This window comes from Molossus molossus, unplaced genomic scaffold (assembly GCF_014108415.1).
Source record: "Molossus molossus isolate mMolMol1 unplaced genomic scaffold, mMolMol1.p scaffold_m16_p_14, whole genome shotgun sequence".
In the NCBI taxonomy this organism is placed as follows: domain Eukaryota; kingdom Metazoa; phylum Chordata; class Mammalia; order Chiroptera; family Molossidae; genus Molossus; species Molossus molossus.
This window is the reverse complement of record NW_023425349.1, coordinates 44,579,207-44,597,505: the sequence shown is the minus strand read 5'-3', so window position 1 is coordinate 44,597,505 and position 18,299 is coordinate 44,579,207. Positions and strand designations below refer to the sequence as shown.

The 18,299-nt window shown below is 43.9% G+C and overlaps 1 protein-coding gene across 1 annotated transcript in view; it reads right to left on the bottom strand.

The window, feature by feature from the left end:
* The window catches only part of GNA14 (G protein subunit alpha 14), a 157,522-nt gene that overhangs the window by 122,053 nt on the left and 17,170 nt on the right, over window positions 1–18,299 (bottom strand). The window lies entirely within an intron of this gene.

Sequence of the window (18,299 nt, the reverse complement as noted above, 5' to 3'; positions counted from 1 at the left end):
TATATTTGCATTCTCCACACCACTTGGCAAGAGCCACGGGTGCAGAGCTGATGCTTGATGACTATTTGCTAAATTAATGTCTGGATTTATTCTTTGGCCTCGCTCACCAACGATCTGAGGAGCTAAATTAATAAATTACAGATGGGACTGTGCCTTCTCTACCCCCAAGTGAGCTATCACAGCTCACAGGCACAGTGATGATTCTTGATGACAAATGCCTTCAATGCTTCTTCCTAGCTCTTTATTCATATTAATGATAACACCGTCCAGCCAGGGCTTTCCACGTACACCATGCTAAATGCAACACACCACGTACACCATGCTAAATGCAACACACCACGTACACTATGCTAAATGCAACACACCACGTACACCATGCTAAATGCAACACACCACGTACACCATGCTAAATGCAACACACCACGTACACCATGCTAAATACAACACACCATGTACACCATGCTAAATGCAACACACCACGTACACCATGCTAAATGCAACACACCACGTACACCATGCTAAATGCAGCACACACACACATACACACACACCTCTTCTTGCAGAAGATGAATCCAGTGGCTATTTAACTTCTGAGCCTGAGAGCACAAGGTTAGGAAGAAGCAGCACAATTTGGCCTCAGAGCTCCTGTTTTTTTCCGCCCAACATACTCCCCCTTTCCGAACCGTTGTTCCTAAATCGAGATGCTGATGGTGTGATTATAAAACACTGCACTTCTTACTGCCAGTTCGCTTCCGGCTGCTCTCAACAAACCCATGCTATCACTTGACAGGCATGTGAATGTGATAAAGTAAATCTGGACATCACCACAGACAGGAAATACATTTTACTGCGGCAAAACCCAAATTGCAACCATTTTGACATGAGAAAGATAGGAAAGAAACACTCATGGCTTTTAGGGATGTTTTCCAAAAACAAGCACTTCACAGACCAGGCTGAGCGTTGTTGCGGTGTGTGTGTGTGTGTTTGTGTGTGTGTGTTTTTAAACAAAGACAAGATATGAGTCCTTTGGAAGATTGCCCAGGACAAGGCTGTGTTTATCTCCCAGGAGGGGAGAATGGAAACAGCACGCTGGGATGCCTCAGACCTACGGGGAGGGAGCTGTTATCACCCCTGCAGGCCATCAGTCCATGAACACACTGCCAAGTGCACTGTGTGAAAACACCACAAATGCTTCTGAACAGAAAAATGTGAAGCCACTCCATGCTCTTCTGCACTGTGACATGCTGCTCGTCAAATGCCAGCGACACCAGCCCATCGCCTAGAGACAGCGTCACTGAGCAGATGTCATTCACTGCATCGAGTACAAACATCAATGGCAGGGTTCATAAAAAGATATTTCCTTAATGATTCAAATTAAGCCACATTCATTAAGCTGATCCTAGAACCCTTGAAGGGGCAACAATATTTTCCATGCATTTCTTTCTTTCTGGCCAAAGAGACTTATATAGAAGACGGTCATCACCCAACTGATATTTGGAGACTGCTTTTACCTTCGTTAGAAATAAAGACCTAACTGAGAAATCATACAGGCTCCCTTTTAACCAAGGTTCTTGCTTTCTTCTCCTCCTGTTCCCTACAAAATCTCCTAACAAGTGCTTCTGATGCTGTTGTGTGATATGCTGTAGATTAATTCTCCTTGGGATATACTTCGGATGGTAACATCATTGGGGGGAAAATAGGAATAAGACATTAAGCTGATCCCCAAATATTCCAAAATGGAGCAAAAAGAAGGTTGGTCATTTTACTGTTTTATGTCAAGTTTGAATTCCAAGCCTCACTGAATTGGTTGAAGGATGATTTTATAGCTATGGGCAGCACTTCCAACAAACAACATTGCTTAGGATCAAATGAGACCCTCAGAACTGTCCTGACAAACCCAGCATCTTGCCCACATTTTCCAAGACACTGCATTTGTACCACGTAAAACCCTTTTGGTCTCACAGCCGAACTGCTCTGGAGAACTGATAAACACATTTTGCAGAAATGGCTCTGACCAAGTGGCTTTGATCGGGCACAGTGTAACTTTAAAGACAACACTGAGTTTTGAAAACAAATGCAGCAGCATCGGACCCAAACATGTTGATGAACTTGATAAACAGTCTCTGCCTCAATTCAAGATGCTTTTCCAGACCCATCTTCTTCAGCAAGTTTTTAAAATATTGGTCTTTCTTGGTGTTCCAGCCTCAGTGATTTTCTCAGTAGAAAATACAGAAAAATTAGATACTTGATACATTCTCCCTTTTAACTTTCTCCAACAAAAATTTTATTTAAAAACTTTTTGCCCTGGCCAGTTTGGCTCAATGGTTATAGTGTCAGCCCATGGACCAAAGAGTCCCGGGTTCGATTCTGACCAAGGTGGGCACGTACCTCGGTTGCAGTTCGTCACCAGGCCGTTGGGGTCATGTGGGTGGCAGCCAGTCAAGGTGTCTCTCTCACACCAATGTTTTTCTCTTTCTCTTCCTTCCTCTCTCCCTCCCTCTCTATCTGCAAAAATATCCTTGGGTGAGGATAAACAAACAAACAAACAAACCTTTTTTGATCATAGGCAATCTCTTTCCTTTTGTTTGTACTGAAAGCTGGCTTTGCCCGTTTAGTCGTTTTGTGCTAATTTGGCAATATTTCATGGGGTTAGGCAAAGAACTTGGTTGCTTTTGGGGACTCCACCACCTCAAAAGTTTGGAGCTGACACACTATACTCCTGACTGGGTCATCTCTGTGTCGTGTCCCACCACAGAATGGGGCAGTCCGACAAGCCCTCCTCAGTTGAATGAACACACTGAAATCCTACTCATCGTTCAAGATTCATCTCAATATCTGCTCCCACGAAGACTTCTCTAGTCACCAAAGACTGTCATGCTTTCTGACCTCTTGTGCAGTTTATCACTTTAGATATGTATCTCCCTAATTAGAGTATATGCTACCACATAGTGCTCTCTGTTTAATAACACTGCTGAATTAACATAGGCTGTACATTTGCCTCAAATCCATCAAATCCCATAGCTCCTGAGATGCGGGTAAAAACAAGAAAGAGGAGAGAAAATCACTTTTTCAATAGGTCTTACTCATTCCTGATCCAACCATGAATTGAATACAGAGTACCAGCTAGGCTTCAGGCAATGAGCCAAGCTGCCTCTGTCCTTCTGTCTGTCTCCGCTTCAACCAGCTGCTTTAAGGAGTCATCGCGGGAGTCCCCTATTTAAGTGAAAAGCACTGTGGAGGGTACAAAGTCTGACTGACCAGTTCACACCATGACTCATTATTTACTAGTTAGGGACCTATTCGTGTCTATATAACAAACCACGAGCCAGGGTATAAACATGACTAACACTGCCTCCGATCCTCAGGGTATCTCCCATTAGGAGAGACCGATGTGAACAACGTAAGAAATATGAAAATAGATGACCACACCCAGTACGACGACTACTCAGAGAAGGAAGTAACAGTTGAAGGCATCAGGAATTTTCTCATTGAGTAATCGATATTAGGGCTACGCCTTGCAAAATGAGTAAAATTTTCGCCCCATGGAAAGTCAGGAAGCAGCATTCTGGACAATGAAAACAGGCATCATAATACGCGCCTGAAACAACCGCCGCTACTAGCATGTTGCTCTGAATGTATTCACTGGGCAGTCGGGTCGTCCCGTACAGTGAAGGCCCAGGAAGAAGAGGCCACACGACAGAGACCTCTCAGTAGGGAGAAGAGAAAGGACAGACCCCTGTGCTGAGATGCCCAGGCTCCCTCTCTGGGTTGGCAGATCACCCTCCACACAGGGCGGGGCAAGCCAGAGCTGAATCCAGCCCAAGGCATTTGCTCTAGGAGGCCACCTTTTCCGAATTCCCACCCAGGCACCGGGTAGGCACCTGCAGCTCTGCCGGGAAACAAGACTTGATCACCACGAAGAAAACAGGTGAGTGGGACAGACCCACCGGCTTTGTCACTCAGATAAGCTTAGCCCCGAGGGTGCAGCATTTGCTGACCCAGGGGAGCCTGCTGTGGTCTCTGCAGCAGAGGGCTGGCACGTGCAGATGTCCTGACCGCGCAGATGTCCTGACCGTGCAGATGCCCTGGCCGTGCGCTGGCCGTGCAGATGCCCTGGCCGTGCAGATGCCCTGACCATGCAGATGTCCTGGCCGTGAGCTGGCAGTGCAGATGCCCTGGCCATGAGCGGCCGCGGCGCCAGGCCTCCTGCAGTGTAAGGCACTTCTCCTGGTGAGGCAGCCCTTCCCCCCACCACCACACCAAGTAACGTCAAGGTTTAAGACATGGTGGCTAGAAATGAAGACAAGTAAATTTTAAAAACTAGCAAAACCTGTGTTGCGTCACCAAGTATCTCAGTTTTAAAAGTGAGGTAATAACACTTCTCTTTCTGTTTTAGTTAAGATTCGGCTCCATGATGTCCTTGCATGGGGCCTTTTCATAGCTGTCTAGTTTTTTTTTAAGTCCTGGAGGTCCAGATTGGAGTACGGTGTGCAAACTATCGCCCACCGGAGTAAGAGAGGACAGCTGAAGCTGCCCCTTGCGTCCTTCATTTCAAAGCGGTAACATGCGGTGCTGGTCAAGCCGGCATCCTGACCACGGAGCTCAACGTTCTTGTCAAGAAAGAGCTTCTGTCAGTAAAACTGATTTTTTAAAACTTTTTCTTAGGAAATTTTGAGAGCAATTAATTTCTCCTTTAACGACCTCCTGGAGGGCATGGGCACAGGTGAGGGTTCTCCTTGACCCAACCGGGAGCTCTGTGGGCCCCAGCTTCTCCTTCTGGGGTGGAGTTGCTAAAACACACTCAGGCGGTTCCCCTTGAGAGACTCGGGGTTGTCCGGAGAGCAAGACCAGAAACCACGCATGGAAAACAGTACGAGTGATCAAGAGGTCTTGGAAGAGAAGTCAAAGGCAGAAGGATCCTTTCTACTCAAGATTAACCAGTCACGGACATCAGTGTTCACAGACAGAACCCTCCTTTTTCTGACGAAATAAACACTACTGGAAGAAAACTCTCTGGCCCTACGCATACTCTGTTTTAGAAATTAGGATTTCCAATATTTTCAAATGGGAAAACAATACATTGCTGTAACAACAGGGTTTTCTTCTACATAGAAAGAACTTTCCCCACTTAAGAAACTTCCTCGGGGCCAGTCACATGGGCATGTGAGCTGTGCAGCTGCAGGGAGAGCCCCCTGCTCAGGACGACCCTGGGCTTGGCCTGATGCTCGGCGGATGCACCTGGAAGCTCGTCATGTTGCACAAAGGGCCATTTTCACTCTGCACTGGCCAGACCTGAACATTGTTTAGCCTGCCACCCAATTCAGAAGTGTCCTACATGTCCGGGGTTCCATTCCACGCTGCCAATTCTTTATTACCTTCTTTAAAGTAAGGCAAATATCTGGCTGCACCAGGCTCTCGACAAGTCAGTGGTTTTCAAAGTTTGGTCCAAATGCTCCTCACACACTCAGCAGGCTCCTACTGGCATCTGCAACATGGACGCACTTACCTCCTTCCACGAACAATTACATTTGTATTAAAACCAGACACCACTTCCGACTACTAAAAAAGCGGTCCAGGCCCTGGCCGGTTTGGCTCAGCGGTTAGAGCGTCGGCCTGCAGACCAGCGATTCGCAGGTTCTATTCCTGTCAAGGGCGTGTACCTCGTACGCGATTGCGGTTCGTCCACGACCCTGGTCAGGTTGTGCAGGAAGCAGCCAGTCAATGTGGCTCTATCACACTGATGTTTCTCTCTCTCTCCCCCTCCTTCCCATTCTATCTAATGATAAATAGAAAAATATCCTTAGGTGAGGGATTAAAAAAAAAAAGTGATGTCCTTCCCCCTAACTATGGAGGGGTCCCCATTTATATGCAGGGGTACATTCTAAGACCCCCGGTGGGTGCCTGAAACGATATACTATCAAACCCTGTATGAACTATGTTTTCCCTATACATACATACCTATGATAAAGTTTAATTTACAAGTTAGGAATAATAAGAGATTAACAATAATAATAAATAGAACAATGATAACAGTATACTGTAATAAAAGTTACCTGAATGGGGCCTTTCTCTGTCAGATTAGTTTATACTACTGTCTTCACCCTCCTCCTTACGATGGTGTGAGGTGACACAACGCCCGCGTGGTGGGATGAAGTGAGGTGAATGGCGTGGGCGCTGTGACGGGCATTAGCTGCTTATAAGGGTTACTTGCGCACAAGCACTGGGTTAACTTGACAGTTGACCTGACAAGCCCACACCTACTATCGGGCAGATAGCACACACCATGTGGACATGTTGGACAAAGGGATGATTCGCATCCCAGGTGCGACGGTGCGAAATTTCATCCTGCGACTCAGAACAAAGCACAATTTAAAACTTAGGAATTGCTTATTTCATGAATTCTCCACTTACTGTGTTTGGAGTGCGGTTGGTCTGGGGATCAATGGAACCACGGAGAGTGCGGCTGCAGACGGGGGGACTCGGCCACTGTGATGCTTGTGCGTGTGGAGATGGGAGTGGGTACAGGGTGAAACGCTTTGGTCTGGTGACTGTCCATGTCTAAGAGCCACTGATGCAGACCCCAAACCATACCTATTGGCTACGAGGAATGACCCCCGATTTCTCCAGTCCCGGGAGGAACAGGAGGAACTTGAGTACCAGCCTGGGTCTGCGCGTCTCAAACCGAAGAAGACAAACCGAAGGGCAGCTGGCAATGGCTGGGTACAATGCCGCCTAGAGGGTAGATCTTATACACTGTGACTAATCTGGAACATTTCCTTTAATATGGGAACAAATATTTCAGAGCCTAATGTAAAATCCCCATTAATTTTTGTAACTATAAGATGTCAGAGATATTTCCTGCCGAGATACTGTGGCTTAAGCTTATACTCAAATGTCCAAGACTTCTCTTTCCTTCTCCTCTGCTGTTAGGGTTACTTGGATGAAAAGGTGGCCGATGCTCTTTTCTGCTGTGACAAGAACCACACGTATGACAAGGTCTCACAGGATGGCGGTCCCACGGTTTGTATTCAGAGGAAAGCAAGCGGCTGGTAGAGATGGAGTTTGACCTCCCTCGTTGGGGTCACGCGCTGTGGAGCTCCACAGTGAGCAGAGCAGGGCGGGTTCAGGGCGATGCTCCTCCTTCCACGGTCCATCACTACGGCGGATCTGGCCACATGGGCGTGGGACCAGCCGGTCACTCCTTAAGTCCATCATTATCTCAAGTCTGAGAATATTGTCTGAAAACATGGCAAAATAAACCCCACCTGGCTTCTCTCTCATAACCAACCACCTCACAGACCTGCTGGTTTACCTTATATATCTTACCAAGGAAGCAAATGACATGAAGCCAAAACCCATAATCCAGGTCCAGAATTAAGTCATGGTCCCACCACTGGCTAAATGTGTCTGTGTTTCTACAAAGGAAAATGGAAATAATATTTGACTACCTATGAGGTCATCAGAAGGATCAAATGAAATAGAGAAAAGCGCTATGCACACTATAAGGTGCTAACAATTATCTCATTCTTTCTACCCTTCTCATTGATTTTAGCATTGTCCAACAGTCCCACGTCCCCCATAAAAATTGGTACTTAACCTGACAAAAATTACCTAAATATCTCAACATTCATTGTTTAATTAAAATATTTAAATATGGCCCTGGTCAGTGTAGCTCAATTGGTGGGAATGTCATTTCATGCCCCAAAAGGTGGCAGATTTGATGCCCAGGCAGAGCACATGCTCAGGTTGCAGGTTGGATCCCCAGTAGGGGCACGTGCAGGATGCAGCCCCTCAATGTTTCTCTCTCGCTCGCTCTCCCTCCCTCCCTCCTGTCCCCACCCCCCATTCCTCTCCCTAAAAATAAAATTAAATATGAAACTCCCAGTGGGCTGTGGTGACTAAGGGAACCAGTGCTCCAGTTCTCCTTTATTGTCCACAAATTTGTCAAATGTCTACAGGAAAGAGCCCACCCTGCACCTCAGCCGTGTTGATCAAGGAGATGACCAACCCTTGGATGGAAAGGTGGACACGAGGGACTCCTTATGGTGACTTCTAAGTGCTCAGAAGAAGAGTCAGCGCAGAGAGGACATCCCAGCCACTCCAGGTTTTTAAAAGCCTGGGTCCCTTCTCTTCCATTAGAAAAGCTTTCCATTCCACAAATTCTAGAGATGCTGATGATGAAAAATTAAATAGCTCTGGTAAACAGGAATGATTGACGCCAAGTCACAGGCAGCTGCAAGTGAACAGCCACGGAGCCTCCCCTGCACACAGTGCGGGCAAGCGGTGAGCACAAGGAGAGCTGCGGCGGAGCTCCAGGGAGGGCGGTGTGGAAGGTGAACAGGTGGTGGCAGCAGAGGATGGAGACCCTGAGAACCTTCCCTTGGGCCAACTCAAGGAGGAAGACCAATCAGCAAGTGGTTTAAGACTCACTCACGCTTCTCTCCTGTCATGTTCTGGATCTTCGCATGCAGGCATCATAGGTTCCTATCGTTTCCCACACTGGAATAGCAGGGACCTTATTTTTTTTATTGTTATTATTTTTTTTTATCCTCACCCAAGGACATTTTTCGATATTTTGTTCAGATAGAGTGAGAGGGAGAGAGAGAGAGAGAAACATCAACGTGAAAGCGACACATCGAGTGGTTGCCACCCACACGACCCAACCAGGGCCGGGGACAAACTGCAACCGAGGTACATGCCCTTAGCGGGAACCGAACCCGGGTCTCTCCGGACCGCAGGCCGACGCTCTAACCGCTGAGCCAAACCGGCCAGGGCTGGACTAGCAGGGACCTTAGACTAGAGTCTACGACTGGCCTGAGTCACTAGTCTTACACCAGAGTCACTGTCAGAGTTTTCTTTTCTTCCAATTTTTTAAAAGAAGATTCTAAGTGCCCTGGCCAGTTTGTCTCCGCAGTTAGAGCATCAGCCTGCAGACCAGAGAGTCCCAGGTTCAGTTCCTGCTAAGGGCATGTACCTCGGTTGCAGTTTGTCCCCACCCCGGTTGGGGTCCTGTGGGTGACAACCACTCGATGTATCTCTCTCACATCAATGTTTCTCTCTCTCTCTCTTACTCCCTCTCTCCCACCCACTCTATCTGAAGATAAATGCAAAACTGTCCTTGGGTGAGGATAAAAAAATTAAAATAAAATAAAATAATATAATTAAAAACATAATAAAAAAAATGTTCTAAGCAAGAATATTCACTTCACAAGACAGCCACTTACTGCTGTATAAATGCCAATTTGACCCTGGGACCCCCAGGGTCTGGAACCCAGAAATGCTCCATAAGTATCTGTGGAACTTCTCACAAGGCCATGATCCTTGTTTTCTGGAGACATGGCTCGTACATCTGAGTCACAGAGACGGTGCAAAGAACTCTGCATGAATGCTACCGTGAGAGTTGCTTTGTTTCTGTCATTCACCATGGCAGGGGTAAACATGGCTGACAAAGCCCCATCCAGTGACAAGGGAGCCAGTGTTGGGGGTCAGAAACCACACTAACCTGGATGCCAAGGAGCCCGGGTTCTAGTTCTGATTCCTCACTAATTAGCAAGTTTCTTCTCTCAGTCCCAGTTACCGTCATTGAAATAATGACGTTAAACTATATGACTTCTAAAGTCCTTCCATGTCCTAAGATCCTATTACAAGCAGCATTATTTTTCCACTCCAAAATGAAACTAGATTAAAAAAAAAAAAAAAACACAAAAAACTATCCATTAGCAAAAAGTAATTCTTGATAAGTTTAATATATTCTGTTGAAAGACATCTCCCTTTCTTGTTAATGGGAGGGAGCCATTCAAACAATGAAGTAATTCAGGAAATGTTTTCCAGAGCGAGATGAACTAGATTGGCAAGTGGGCAGCGGTGAAATGAAACAGAAACCCTGTAAGTGCTTTATTATTCTCTCAAAAGGAAGAAACTATTCTCTCCTTTTAAGGCCTTGACCCAGGAGAAGGCAATCTAACTGATCTGGAAAAAATGACCAGCAATCATTAGTTATTGTTCTGTAAACAGGGGGGGGGGGGGGGGGGGGGGGGGAAGCTATCTCCTACCAAAACAATAAATTCTGAGAATATAATTTTTCAGTTACTAGGATAAAAAAAACTTCATTCTTATGGAATCTCTCTAGTGTGACATGTACAAATCTCTTTGAAGTCAAGCAACATTTCTCCCCACAAACCCATTAATTTGCTTGTTCTTTCTGGAACAACTAGTTAATGAATATTATCCTGTAATTATACAAGAAGCAGAATCTCAGCCTCTTAGATACTTTCTTTATTAATAGGCATAGCCCATTCTTTTCAGGAAGTGAATGGCATTTTCACTAAAACAAGTATAATAAGTATCAAAACGGAGATCTGTTTTCAGATGCGTCTCTCCTGCATACCCACTCTGTCTTAGCAAAGGCTCCACTGAGAACTGCTGTATGAATGCTTCCCTCGAATGGGCTATAAAGGGCTTGATTAGTTGGATTCCATGGGGTGGTCATTTTCTGGGTAGATGCTGTGAAAAGAACAATGCTATGATTCAAAAGCTTCAACTTTGCTAAGCCTTCTGTTTTGCACTGAATGTCTGTGTCCCCACAAAATCCATATGTTGAATAATCCATAACCCCCAATATGATGATGTTAGGAAGTGGGGGACTTTGAGAGAGGTAATTAAGTTTAGGTGACGTAATGTGGGTTGAGCCCCTATGATAGGAATAGTGCTCTTCTAAGAAGAGGAAAAGACACCAGAGTGTCTCTCTCCACCATGTGAGGACACATGAAGAAGAGAACTATCTATAAGCCAGGAAGATGGCCCTCAGCCATGATCTTGGACTTCCCAGCCTCCAGAACTGTGTGAAATCAATGTCTATTGTTTATGCTACCCAGTCTATGATATTTTGGTATAGCCTCAAGCTGACTAAGATACCTCCCTTTTTCTTATCTGGAAAATAATGGATTTGCATGAAATGATTTTAGATTTATTCAAGCTTCAGCAGTCTATGATAATTAAAGAAAGGACAGATTACCACAGAAGTAGAGTAAGAGAATTCTACGTTAGTCACTGGCTCATCTAAACAGAGATATCAAGTGACATGCTGAGAAAGTACAATTAAGAAATCAGAACACATGACTGCTGATGAATTCCAAAAATAGAAGCCATCATAAATCAATAAACATGGAAAATGGCTTAATGGGACCACTACTCTGAGGCAGATGATTCAAGCAAGCATGTATGGGAGTTGGAATGGCATGTTGGGTCCAATGTGTTCGGACGTGTCTTGGGCAGACTGACATCATCTTCACCTCACACACCTGAGCCTGATAGAAAAAATGGCTGTGAAACCAAAAGAAGATTTTCTATCAAGATAAACTCTCAAGATCCTCACAAATATTCCCGACTGCTGAAGGTCTCTTCAATGCCTGCATGCTGGTCTGCATGCATTTCTTAGGATTATTTTTCTCATAGCACTGGAGGCCGGAAGTACAAGATTAGGGTGCTGGCCAACTCCATTCTTAGTAAGAGCACTGTTCCTGGCTTGAAGATGTCCACCTTCTCACTGTCTCCTTACACAGAGAGAGAAAACAAGATCTCTGCTCTTTATCAGGGCTCTAACTTCATTGGACCACAGACCCAGTCCCATGACTGCACCTAATCCTATTTACCTCCAAAAGGCTCATATTCAAATATGAGGGCTTCAATTTATGAATTTGGGAGGGATAGAATCATTCAGTCTATAACATGCTCCTTTACACTCACAAACTAAAGCTAAATAAGCCATTGACTCATTAATGCCAATATCTATTTGAGTCTGAGCAAATTCAGGCAACCAAATAAACCACTTCTGTTATTCATTTTAGTTATAATGTTATTGACCACAGCAGAGAAAAAAAAGCAAGACTCACCTATTGGAAATATCTGTAAAATGTAAGAAGATTCAACTGTTGCTTCAAAAAGGACTAAGGTGTGAACGCACCAATTTTCACCCCACTGTGTTAAAAGGGACTTTGGTTTCATTTCTTAAGACGTTTTCCCCTCCCTTATACTTCAAGGATGGTTTTGCTGTTGTCAAACTGGGACTTTAACAATGCAGAATGAGGACAAAAGGAAGAGGAGAATACTCTGTGACTGGACCACAGGGCTCATGACTTCAATCCAGTTACCTTTGTTTTACACCCCCCCCCCCTCTTATTCTTGAGTGGTTTGAGGGCAGCTAGAATATGATGCTGTCAAGAACCAAGAAGGACCTAAGATTTAACCCTCCCTGAAAGCTAGCAACTTGGTCTGCTACACAGTTTCCATGGATGCTGGAAGAAGACATGAGATTCCAAGGGTCAGAGACAAAGAACGTCATTAGTCATAACAGAGAAGGAAGCATGAGCATCAGCATATCGGTCTCAGTTCCCCTGCCCCAAAGTCCAGAGGAACCATGTGGGCGGGCCCCAGTGGATGCCTGAAGGCTCCGTGTTTGCGTTACAGGAGAGGAACTCGGGCTTAGGAAATGTGAATCTTCGATAGTGCATTGTAAGCATACCCGCCCTTTGCTCTGGAGAAAGACACTATCTCTGTCCAAGACTGTTTGTTTTATGAACATCCTTAAAAAGAAAGTCCAGGAAAAGCACAGTTAGTGCCTCGCTTGCAAGACATGCAGAACCATGAGAAGTCTGTGGGGAATTTCCTCCCAACAGTGGCCACGGAGAGGGAAAGCAGAGATTTCAGACCATAACTCTGCCTTGGCTTCAATTGTCCTCCTTTTGTACTGGCCCCTTTCCAGCCCTTCTCTTCTACGTGTGTCCCCAGAGGAAAAAAGAAGCAAAGCCAAGGCAATGAAAGTGACTTGTCCTTCTTGTACCCACCACAGCCTGACACCCAAGTTAAAAATGAAATAGACTATTCTAAGTAACTCAAACAGCACTGATTTATACACTGAGCTTATGGGCACAAATTTACTTAGAATTATCTCATCATCTGGACATTTCTAAACTTCAGGTGCCCCCAAAATGCACAGTATGAAGATGCATAATCAATGCACAACTTAAAAAACATCAACATACACCCTACACAAAAATAAACTCAAAATGGATAAAAGACTTAAACGTGACTCATGAATCCATAAAAATCCCAGAAGGAACTGTAGGCAACAAAATTTCAGACATTATACGCAGCAGAATTTTCACTGACACATCACCTAAGGCAATAGAAACAAAGGAGAAAATGAACACATGGGACTACATCAAACTCAAAAGCTTCTGCACAGCAAAAGATACAATCATGAAAATGGAAAGGCAACCCACTGTATGGGAGAGCATCATTGCCAATGATACATCAGATAAGGGGTTAATTTCCAATATATATAGAGTGCTCATACAACTCAGCAAAAGAAAGACAAAGAGTCCAATTAAAAAAAAAATGGGTAGAGGAACTAAATAGACACCTCTCCAAACAGGACATACAAATGGCTAAGAGACATATGAAGAAATGCTCAACATCACTAATCATCAGAGAGATGCAAATTAAAACAACAATGAGGTATCACTTCACACCTGTCAGAATGGCTGCCGGCCACAAATCAAGTGTTGGCAAGGGTGTGAAGAAAAGGGGACTCTAGTGCACTGCTGATGGGAATGCAGACTGGTGCAGCCACTATGGAAAACAATATGGTGTTACCTCAAAAAATTAAAAATTGAACTTCCATTTGACCCAGTGATCCCACTTCTAGGAATATACCCTAAGAAGCCTGAAACACCAATCAGAAAGAATATATGTACCCCCATGTTCATAGCAGCACTATTTACAATAGCTAAGATCTAGAAATAGCTCAAATGTCCATCAGTAGACAAATGAATAAAAAAGCAGTGATACATATACACAATGGAGTACTATGCAGCTGTAAGAAAGAAAGATCTCTTATCCTTTGAGATGACATGGAGGGACCTGGAAAGTGTCATCCTAAGCAAAACAAGCCAAACAGCGAGAGACAAGTCTCATATGATCTCACTTATTTGTGGAATATAATGAACATAACAGTCTGAGGAATGGGGTAGCCCCAGAGATGTGGAAGTGGGGTACAGACTGACTATCCCCAGAAGAGGGGGTGAGGAGGAAAGATAAACCACAGAACTTATATGCATGTGTGTATGAACAACGAACATGGACAACAAAGCTGGGGACAGGGCAGGGAGGGAGGGGGAGGAGGAATCAGTGGGGGGAAAAGGAAAAACATCTGTAGCAAGAATAAGTAAATTAATTTTTAAAAAATCAACATAAGAAAAAACTAAAGAGGAAACAACAGGTAACATTGTCTCTCATAGTAATAATGCCATGAACATTGGCATATTTCCATCAACAACAAACTGTATATACAATCACGGTCTCATAAGACTGAATGGGGCTGAAAGGGTCCCGTCACCTGGTGACGTAACCATCGCAGCACAATGCACTTCTCCCATGTTTGTGGCGATGCTGCTGTGAACAAACCCACTGCTCTGACGGTCAGATCAAAGCAGAGCACAGACAGACATGTTTGATACATGACACTTGATAATGACCATTAACGACAATGATACTAGTTTATGTATTTACTATACTTTCTAGTCATTATTTTACTGTGTACTCTTTCTACTTATGAAGAAGTTTGCTGTAAAACAGCGTGCTGTGTTACACCAGCAGTAGCCTCATACATCTCGTGTCTACCAAGTCTTTGTACCATTTTCTCTTGTACTTGATTTAACCTCATGTTGTTTTAGAAATGTAGTGTAGCCTAAGTGCACAGTGTTTATGAAGTCTACAGTAGTGTCGTTATGTCCTAGGCCTTCACCTTCACTCACACTCACTCACTGACCCAGAGCAACTTTCTGTCCTGCAAGCTCCATCCAGGGTAAGTGTCCTGTACTATATACCACTCTATCTTTTATACTGTAATTTTTCTATGTTTAGATACACAAATACTTACCATTGTGTTACAATTGCCAACAGTATTCAGTACAGTAACAGTGTACAGGTTTGTAGCCTGAAAACAATAGGCTGTACCATATAGCCTAGTGTGTGGTAGACCATCAAGGTTTGTGAGGTGCACTCTGTAAAGTTTGAACAACTACGATATTGCCTAACAATGCACTTCTCAGAATGTATCTCTATCATTAAGTAGTGTATGACTGTACCAACTGATGATTCTAATAAACCAGAGCTATGCTAAAGATCTATCTATCTATCTATCTATCTATCTATCTATCTATCTATCTATCTATCTATCTATTTATATATATGTGTGTGTGTGTATATATGTATATAGATAGATAGATAGATAAATAGATAGATGATAGATAGATAGATAGATAGATAGATAGATAGATAGATAGATAGATGCCAGATAGATAAAGTCTTATTTGATTTTCCAAATAAGTAGAGTCCTAAAGAAATTAAGTTACTCACAGGTGCCATACTGACATGAAGTAACAGTTGGAATGTAAACACAAAAACTGAGCTCTTACATTACACTGTGTACTAGTTTACCTCTGACAAGAAAGAAAATGTAAGATCATACCCACGTAAAGAACCAAAATCAAAATCCTCACAAAGACCATGGCTAGCAGGTAACCAAAGTGAAACAACCAGGGAAAGGTTCTCCCCCAGATCCTGTTGCAGACATCATTCCTGACCTGGTGGGCATGTAGGCAGCTCCCAACCCAATCTGTCTCTAGCAAGGCCAAAATCCCTCCCTGAGGACGCTCAAGTTCTTTGGGTCTGAAACCAGGAAAAATGTGTCACAAATAAGTAAAAATAGAAAGCAAATGCCAAAATCTAAAATGCAAACAAATACACACACAAAGGCAAGGGAAGGGAAGACAAAGACCCACTCACTCATGGGTTAACTTGTAGAACGTGAACTGGCTTCAAGAAAATTCCACCAAAACATAATTCAGATGGGCGGGCAACCTGCCGCTCCATCGCTCCTGATACTTCATCTCCACTTCTCCCTGCCAAAGCAACATCATTAAGAGTTTTAATCCTGTTGGGTATGGATGGACCTAGAGGGTATTATGCTAAATGAAATAAATCAGAGATAGACAAATACCCTATGATTTAACTTAGATGTGGCCTCTAAAGAAAACTAAATGAACAAACAAAACAGAAACAGTCTCATAGATACAAAGAACATATCGATGCTCACCAGAAGAAAGGAGGTTTGGGAGACTGGGTAAAAAAGGTGAAGGGATGAATATGGACAAATTGATAGTTACAAAATAATCACATAATATGGTAACAACTAGGTATGGTGCTGGGTGGGAACTGGAAATATTGGGGGGATGCTTTGTAAAGTATATTATTGTCTAATCATTATGTTATACACCTGAAACTCATTACAAAGTATTGAATGTAATCTGTAATTGGAAAATAAAATAAAAAAATCTTAAAGAGTTTTAATCCTTTTGGAAAACATGTTGGAGGTGAGACGAACATACTCTTGAACGATTAGCAGCTGTTCCTCCCACAGCTAGTCTGAGAGAGCAGCAGAGAGATCATCGCTAGATTGCTTTTTTGGAAACAGAGCGTATTAGTCAGAGTAGGTTAGGTCCTGTTGCCGTAACAAATAAACACCAATATCTCAGTAATTTCACAGAGTGAGAAAATATTTTCCCTTCACACATATAAAGTCCAACGCATGTGTTTATGGTTGGGCAACTTTCCTCCAACTGGTGACTCAAACCACAAGGCAGTGTTTACCTCATAGCTCTGCCTTCTCTGGCTAATGGCCTCAAAGATGACTACAGAAAGAGATGAAGAGGATCGTCAATGGGAGATTCATTATGGGCCAGATTTATTACTGCCAAATTACTGGCACTTACTCTAAGTAGGAAGAGCGAGAAGTCACTTCCGATAGTCTAGGTTGTAAACAAATGACCCTTAAGATTGATTTCTCTTCAATGACTTAAAAACCATTCTCTCCCGATGTCTCAATGAGTAAATGGAAACAGTGCACATCACTTCCACCCACATTCTAATGACCAAAACTAGACGCATGCCCCACCCACTTTATTATCCGCCACACAAGGTCAGCCAAGCCACTCTGGGTCCATGGTTCTTGGACTGTCTGGGTTAGAGTCTCCATAGCTTAGTATTTTCAGTATATTTCTTCAATAAATCCTGGATTTCATTTTGGTATTGCAGCTCCATTTTGACATTGTATTACATTCAAATAACAGACTGAGGCAACTAACATGTATTTAATTCTCCAGCTCTTTTCAGACTTTACAAAATGCCAAGTAAGAGGTGTGTTCTTAATTTTCAGAATGTATCCTCAAAATGTCCTCTCCTGGTCACTGTTTCTCGTAGCATCTTCCGCACAGAGAGAACCATGCTCTGGAACTCTCCTACTCTCAACACTCCAACATTCCCTCTGAAAAAGCTCCCTGACATTCAGCCCCAAAGCTTTTCTTTTTCCCCTTCCCCACTTCAGTTCTGTCTTACAGATCAGCTTGGCCTCCCTCACTTCGTGAACGTTCCCTCTGCATCATTCCCTGCCTGGATTTCCCACGGAGAACAACAGCTGACCTAGTGGAAAGAATCTTGTCCTCAAAGACATGGTCAGCGGTGGTCAATTGCAAAAGCTCCCACGATCACACTTTTCTGTATATGCCAAGGGCATTTAAAGTGGCAGAAGCCAGCTTGCCTCCTAACGGGTTATAAGCTGAGAAAGACCAGGGGGCTTAAAGTCTTATGTAACTGAAAATCCATTTACGTTGGTCAATCTTACTCTTTTCTGTACCCGCAGTTCTTGGCACAGAGAAAATTCTCAGTTGCCTCTGACTTTGTGGTGGAAACCACTGCGACAGGAGCCCTCCCAGAGAACCTTTACACAGTAGGAAATGCGACCAGCCACTGGATTCCACCAGTGTCTAAATTAGCCATCAACTTTTTAGAGAATAAACTCTCCCCAGCATTCTCAGAAATTATCCCAAATCAATCGGGATGTCAGGAGAGAGGGTTTTTAAGCCATTAAAATGAAATCAGTCTTAAATGACATTTATTTATAGTTTAGACAATCAGAAGGGCCTTCTTTTTATCCTCAAGTAAGTGGCACCCGTTTGGCAAGGTCTTGCTTGGTTCTCCTAGCCTCCAGGAAAATTTCCTCTGGCCCCTGAGGTCAGGACTCAGTACTTCCTGGTCCACCCTCACCAGGCATTTGGCACACGCTTTATCCTGCTATATATCACCACTCAATATCTATGTCCCCTCTCCAAGGACCTGGGACCCTTTGTCAGATCTGACTGGCCATCCAGGAGCTGAGTCCACACTCCCCCCATGCCTGTCCC